The following is a 7660-nucleotide window of genomic DNA, read 5'->3' as shown; positions in this document are numbered from 1 at the left end:
TTAAAGGAGGAGAAATTAAGGACTACAATTTGTCTGGCACATTTGTTCACAGCTTCTTTTAAAGAGAGGTTTTTTAAATCAGGCTTTTCAAGGATAATGAAGGTAATCTGGACCCCTGCTCGAACACATTCCTCTTCCCACCTCTGCATATTTGCAAAGATGATTTCAGCTTATTCCCCGCGGAGCAGATTGCAAATATTAGACATGGAATTATGTTAAAGCAGGATTTAAAACAGGGGCTGTGCCTTCTGTAACACTCAGGATACAACATTTAGTTTAAATGAAATATGTATTTATAAATAATATCAAAATACAAGATTGAGGTGTACCGAGCTGATGTAGGTTAGACTCTTGGAGCTGGTGGAGAATTAATTAAACACACGACACAGAATGTTGATAGCCGGTTTTGTATTTCACAAAGTTCTATTTTGAACAAATAACAGAAAACACTTGAAATTAATCAAGGAAACCCCCACAATTAAATAAAAGAAAACAGGCCTTCAATTCACAGATTCTTACAGGCACCTTTTACCCTCCATACAACATATACTAAACGTTCCCCAATTATCTTCATATAAATCAAGGCACCAAACACATTACACGTACTGCAGTTATTTGTTATGTGTGTACAGAATGTGTTTATTTAGGGAGGGGGAATCCTGCCACACCAGACAGCCAGGCTTGAGGCCTGCCTTTTGAAGGAATCTTCTTGAGTCTTTTGAAGTTGCTCCTTTTGCTCGCCATCTTCTTTGCTCCAGCAATATGGTCTGACCTGTTTAGACAAACAGGTAACAAAATCACAAGTCTGCTCAACTTGGGAGCAGCAATTTAATCAAATGTTCCACTGTGGATGTCTCACCAGTGTTCAGTCCTGAAACATTCCTCCTCAGCAGCAGCAGCACAGCAGCTTCAAGGGCTTGAAGTCTCAGTTAAGTTAAGTCCAGCTTTGTGTCCGGGGTTGAAAAGCACAAGTTTTAACTTTAAGAAGTTCTCCTTGACTGTTTTAGGAATGACTGTGTCCTGCTGCCTTCTGACAAACTGCTTGATTGGGCTCAATCAGGTGATTAGTTCACCTGGGGAAAGGGGGTAGATGCCGACTGCAGACTGCATCCAATTGGTTCAGGGGATTTGATTGACAGACGCTGCTGTTGACGCTATTTCAGCAGTGTTACACTTTCTTCAAGAGTGAACTTTGAAAGTATCATCAAGCAAAACCTCATTTCTTTCCAATAAGGAGAGAAAGTGGAGAGGAAGTGTTTGTGGGTCTTTGAGTCTGACAGGATGTAAAGTGATAAAAGTCCTCAGAACATCGCACACACAAGTCATTTCACACCTCCTCTCCCCTGGCTTGCACTAATGAGGTTATTATCATCGTGTAGAGGAGTGTCTTCCTGTTGTTTCACACGTTCCTCCTGTGACAACAACAGGACGCCGCGATGGTGTTCCTGTTTCTGAGGTCGGAGAGAAAACGATGCAGAAGGAGAACGAGTCCAACTGAGGAGAAATGTGTGCGCTCTACGTTTACGTCTACAGGAGATTTAAATACTTATATTTAAATATATTTTAGAAAAATGGAGAGAGGTTAGAACACAGAAAGGTTTACAGACCCATGCAGAGCTGGATAAACACTGAAGCTTCAGAGTCCACCACATGGTGACCTGAGTGAGCGTCCACTCTAGAGAGGAGGGGGGGGGACAGCTCTCTATGATGTTTAGAATTTAGACTGCAGTACCCATTTTAACCACAAGGGGTCAGAGTTACATACTGCTCCTTTAATATACAGAATAAAACATTTTACTCCTTTCAGGTGAATCCTGTTTTAACGTGATTGTAAATTGTTTTACGACCACAGAGGACTCATGTTGTTCTGCTCTTTTCTGATGGTCATTCTGTGTTCAGGTCATGAAGACGGCCCGGCTGTCACTCAGAAACTCACTCGTTATGAGTTTCTCTGAGAATAAAAGCAGCCTCTCACAGGATTAGTAACTGTGTCATCAGACTGATCAGTGTTTGCTTGTTCCATACCATTTCTTCTTAAACGCTGCATCGTGTCAGAGATCCCAGAAGGCTTCAGGACTTCCTGCCAGCTTTTGAATAATAAGAATTCATCATTTTTTTCTCCGTACGTGGAGCTAATTTGGCTTGGCGTTGGCTCGGAGTGACTGAGAGCTCGCCGTGGAACCAGCAGCTGCTGCTCTCTCATTAGACGCCCTCAGTTCGGTTCCTGGCAGCGAGCCGTTACCTTTGAGCTTCACTTGTTAAAATGCCAGACGGATGTGAGTTAGTATAGCAGCAAGGTCTCGGCGAAAGCTTGAGCCTGCTGACTCGGGCCAGACTTTCATTAAGGGATTGCAGACTAATTGGCTGCCATTCATTCTGTCCTGTCTTTAAGTCCATGTTCACATTAACATGAGGAGGGGGGGGGGGGGTTTGGCTCTAAACTGTCTGTGTGAGCGTGCAGCTCTGCTCCTGATGCCTGTTTCTACTGATAGGATGTGGAGAGTGGGATCGTCGATGGGGTAGCTGTTGAGGGTCTCTGACTTTTCAGAAACCCCCAATAAACAGAAACTAGAAACTTCTCCTGCTAATATCATCCAAATACCATTTACAACGCTTTGGTGCCTCTTGGTTAACGGTGTTCTGCAGGGCGGTGGAGACAGGAAGTAGAACCCCGAGGTTTCCACAATGCTAACCAATGTAGCCCGACAGTGTCCACATGAACCCTCACATCACTGAGTTCAGAGGAGCCAGTTACAGGCCTCCGTCCACGGCTACAGTGCGCCGTTTAGTGATGTCACTCCCCTGCTTACTAAACAACACAGAATGTCTCCTGCTGCTGCTGCGGCTCCGTTACAAAGTTAGAAAGCAGAAACTTTAAAAACACAGCAGCTAGCTAGTAGCTGCTCGCTGTAGCTAACGCTAGCTCACAGTGATTAATGCAGCCCGGTCAGACACTCCTGCATGTTAATCTCCATTTTTAGCCTCTAAAATGTCCTCCACTTCATTAGCAGTTAGCATCCTGAATGAACTGATGTGACTGATTCAAGCCTTACCAACGCACAACAGCAAAGGGAACAGTTTTCTTTACTCACGTTTAAAAAATAAACTTTAGAATCTTTGAGGCAGGGCGGAGCTGAGTTCTAATGTTTGATTTGAATCTGTTAAAGTGGAGCTCTGTCTTTAGAAAGCTTTTCCTCCGGTCCTGTTGGTAACGTGTTCATAACCTCTCACCCCCCGTCTCTTATCAGACGTCCTGACATGAGGAGTGACGGCGTGTGGAAGCAGCTGTCACATCTTTATCATGATACTGGTTCTAATCAGTCAGCGACACGCAGCAGAATGTGTCTCTGTAAATATTCAGAGTATTTGTTGAGACCTCGAGCTACGCTGATATTGATGTGAGACACGGATTGAATCGTGTGACTTTGTTCATGTTTACATAAAAACAACTTCTGGTTAAATATCTCAAACTGGAAAAAAGAGAGAATTATGCAACAGTTGTAGCAGATGGTTCATGCAATCTTAAAGATTGGCTCTCTGGTCGGAGGCTCCGGCAGACTGAGCAGCTGCTGAACACACACACACACACACACACACACACACACACACACACACACACACACACACACACACACACACACACACACACACACACACACGCAAAGATCTGCTCACAGCCTGAAGAGCGGTTTGTTATCTCAACTCAACCATCCATTATGAAGAAGAGAGACTCTCTGTGTGCTGGAGTGGATTGTAAAGTAACAGCTGTCCTTGGAGGAAGGATGTCCACATTTATCATCTTAAATTAAACATGATTTTAAAAACATTTAAACTCGTACCATGTTAATCTGATGTTTTAAAAGCACAGTATGTAACTTCCACCACCAGGGGGCACTAAAGGAAAAACAAGCACAAAAGATGACGGTGAGGCTAGCGGGGAATTCTATAAATCACGCCATAGCTCACCGATATGAAACCAAGAATTTCAGCAGACAGCTTCAAGCCTCTGAAACCTCTTACAGAGACTCTCTTCTCCCAGACCTGGAGAGCAGCCCTCCCCTGGCAGCCCTGCAGTGTTCTGCTTCCAGAGAGCTGGCCAATCAGAAGAGAGTGGGCACGTGGGGAGGCGGAGCCTTAAAAAGACAGCAGCTGAAATGACTCCAGTGTATGTATAGCTGCTCTTTTCTAAATCCAAACTCAGTCGTCATGGTAACTAAATAAAGTTTCTTAACAAACAGAACTGCTGCTGTGAAACAACAAGCTGTTGGTGTGTCTGTGAGCGAGCTGTATTTCAGAAAGCGTTTCTTGTCTTGGCTTCTGATTTAATTCTGTTTTATTTTGAAGGCAACGTTACATATTTATTGGCCCTCACTTGACCGCAGAGCTCTGCCATGCTAACATGATGCTACGCTCGGTCATCATATATTAAAGCTTAGAGATGTTTTTGAGTTTTTTTGACGAGCTCGGAGTGAGAAAATGTTCTGAGTCTGAGTGAAATATTTACGGAGCGAGAGAGAAGGCGGCGTTCTGAAAAGACTTTGACTCGTCTCAGAGAAATAAAAGTCGTGTTCAACTTGATGATATTTTATTTAATCTGAATAACAAACTCCACGTAAGGTTCACCCTCACTGCAACACAGAAACACGCCAGTGGGCGACTACACACTCCGCTAATTGGCCTGCCAAGAAGAAAAGTCAGAGAAGAACAATTCCACGTGTTGTCAGCAGCTTCTGACATAACTGGGACAAACACGATGAAGAATTAATGACATGCGTCAACAAAAGGCGATTTTCTTTTTCAGAGTGGCAGGCCGGCGTAACAAGCTGCGACACTGCAGGGAGGACGAGAGGAGCGCTTTAATAATTGTGTTGACACCAGACCGGCCCACACCTTGAAATGTGTCAGAAAAAGTGAGAGGAGGTGTTACGTGAACCTGACCTCCATGTCATCATCGCTCCCCTGAGAACACGCCACAGAGATATCTCATGTGACAAAAGGCTAAATGAAACTCTTACTGTCACTGTGTGAGCTCTCAAACATGCAGGGCCTCTGCCAGGAGAGATATCAGATGGAGGGGGGGGGGGGGGGGGGGGGGGGGGGGTTAAGAGGGAGGAGCAGCACAAACAAGGCAGGCTTTGTTACCACCTTCATGTCACCAGTAAGGGTTGGTCAAACATTGTACCATTTATTTGATTTGATGTAATCCCCCTCTTTTTAAAACAGGATGTTTTTTTATGCTAACGTTGAGGGCGGTCCTTGGAGCTTTAGGCCAGACGTGGCGGTCTGTGTGAAGACGTGCGCCCAGACCTGCACAAACGTCGGGATGTGAGGAACGATGAACGGCGAGCGCCATCTGACCTCAACGAATAATTTGCTGACAAGCTTTTCCAGTCAGCTCCAAAGCTGAATGTTAGCCAGGAGGCTAATGCTAACGCTGCTGAATATTAATAAATGACCTCTGAGGGCCCTCAGCGAGCCCTGCGGGGGCCCTCAGCGAGCCCTGCGGGGGCCCTCAGCGAGCCTGCGGGGGCCCTCAGCGAGGGCAGGGTTTAGATTTTGCTATACGACATATCAGCTAACCTTACTGTCAAGCAATCACGCTGGCTAGCTAGCTTTGAATGACTGTTAGCATAAGGTGACCATCTGTCCCCACAAATATCTAGAAAACTGTCCCAGTTCTACATAAACTTCACACCATGCTAGCTTATCATGCTAACAGGACCCGCTGCATAATGACAGGAAGGCTAGCTTATCATGCTAACAGGACCTGCTGCATAATGACAGGTAGCCTAGCTTATCATGCTAACAGGACCCGCTGCATAATGACAGGAAGGCTAGCTTATCATGCTAACAGGACCTGCTGCATAATGACAGGTAGCCTAGCTTATCATGCTAACAGGACCCGCTGCATAATGACAGGTAGCCTAGCTTATCATGCTAACAGGACCCGCTGCATAATGACAGGTAGCCTAGCTTATCATGCTAACAGGACCCGCTGCATAACGACAGGTAGCCTAGCTTATCATGCTAACAGGACCTGCTGCATAATGACAGGTAGCCTAGCTTATCATGCTAACAGGACCCGCTGCATAACGACAGGTAGCCTAGCTTATCATGCTAACAGGACCTGCTGCATAATGACAGGTAGCCTAGCTTATCATGCTAACAGGACCTGCTGCATAATGACACACACACACACACACACACACAGAGACACACACACAGACACACACAGAGACACACACACACACACACACACACACACACACACACACACACACACACACAGAGACACACACACACACACACACACACACACAGAGACACACACACACACACACACACACACACACACACAGAGACACACACACACACACACACACACACACACACACATTGACCTCAGAACAGCAGGTCAGACACAACAAGAGTGTGTAGGACAGGAAGTGATGTCATTCAGCCGCTGGAATCCAAAGTCATAAAACCGCTGATGAGATTAAACATTGGACTCACCCGACGCCGTCCTCATGTCTGTACTGTTTCCAGGCTCGGCCCGTGTCACTGTAGAGCAGCTGATAACTGCTGACCCAATCCCAGCTGTCATAGCGTCCCTGTGTGGCCACCGCCGTCACCTCCATCTGCTCCCTGAGGTCCACCTGGATCCAGGGCTCCTGGTCCGTCACCATGGAGACCAGCCTCCTGCTCCTGGAGGGAAACATCAAACATCAATACTGAGGAAGTGAAGTCTCCGCTCAGGTTTATAACGACCTGATGAACACACACGGCGAGGCGATGGCTTCAAGGTGATGCTCCAGCTGCCACGTGGCGGTCCTTCAGGAAAACAGCTGATTCATTATGAAACCAGTCCAGCAGGACGGACAACATGACGCAGCAGAATCCTGCAAGGCCGACAGTAAAGCGTCCGTTCAGTGAGCGCCTGTCACACACAGCTGTTCACACGTGCTCACAAAGCACGCCGGTTTTTATTACTAAGCGAGTTCTGACCTCTAACAGGAAGCGGCGAGACGATATCAGCACGCCAACCTTTAGACCAATCTGTTAACACACAGCTGCTTCGATTATTATGATGCAATCATCACGTAAAAAAACACCTTTCACAGGTAAAGAGAGAGAGAGAGAGAGAGAGACGCCTGAAACCCGAGGAGCGCTCGCAGTGACAGCTCGCCATGTTGGACATTTAAGACGAATAAGAAATAAAATCCTCGTTTTACTGAACACATTAAAAAAGAACCGTCCATTTCCTGTCGGGAGTAAGGGTTCATCCTGTTCTCTCTCTCTCTCTCTCCTTGATTGCCCCTCCTTCTTCACCTGATGCACACCTGAGTGCGTTCTGTGCTCAGGGAGGAGGAGGGGGCGGGGCTCCGTGCAGTAACAGTAACCTGAATCACTCTTCATCACCTGAAGGGTCTCCTCTCGTCTACTCTGCCGACGCGTTAGCTTGTGGTCGTCTGTTAGCGTTTGTGACGCCGTGCTCACGCCATGAAACAGCTCGTGTGTGTGTCAGATCGCCATAAAATCAGCTATACTTGTGAGGACCAGCAGGACACAAGTCAAAGGTCATAGGTCAGGGTCGAGCACGCTGTCACATGCAGATCTATAGGTGGCCCTTCAATGACATCACGGCTGCGATTGGACGGTT

The 7660-nt window shown here is 46.5% G+C and overlaps 2 long non-coding RNA genes across 2 annotated transcripts in view; both read right to left on the bottom strand.

Annotated features, from left to right (window-relative positions):
• Positions 1-393: 393 nt before the first annotated feature.
• LOC136178476 (uncharacterized) lies at positions 394-5087 on the bottom strand. Its single transcript, XR_010665892.1, has 2 exons — positions 860-5087; positions 394-772 (listed from the first exon to the last, which is right to left on the bottom strand). It is a non-coding gene; the product is annotated as an uncharacterized lncRNA (long non-coding RNA).
• Positions 5088-6180: 1093 nt separating this feature from the next.
• The window catches only part of LOC136178475 (uncharacterized), a 3361-nt gene continuing 1881 nt past the window's right edge, over positions 6181-7660 (bottom strand). Inside the window, exon 2 of the long non-coding RNA XR_010665891.1 lies at positions 6181-6705. This is a non-coding gene — a long non-coding RNA (uncharacterized lncRNA). The remainder of the gene's footprint in view (positions 6706-7660) is intronic.

The sequence above is a fragment of the Labrus bergylta genome, unplaced genomic scaffold, assembly GCF_963930695.1.
Source record: "Labrus bergylta unplaced genomic scaffold, fLabBer1.1 SCAFFOLD_218, whole genome shotgun sequence".
NCBI classification, from domain to species: domain Eukaryota; kingdom Metazoa; phylum Chordata; class Actinopteri; order Labriformes; family Labridae; genus Labrus; species Labrus bergylta.
This window is presented reverse-complemented; position numbering and strand designations above follow the sequence as displayed.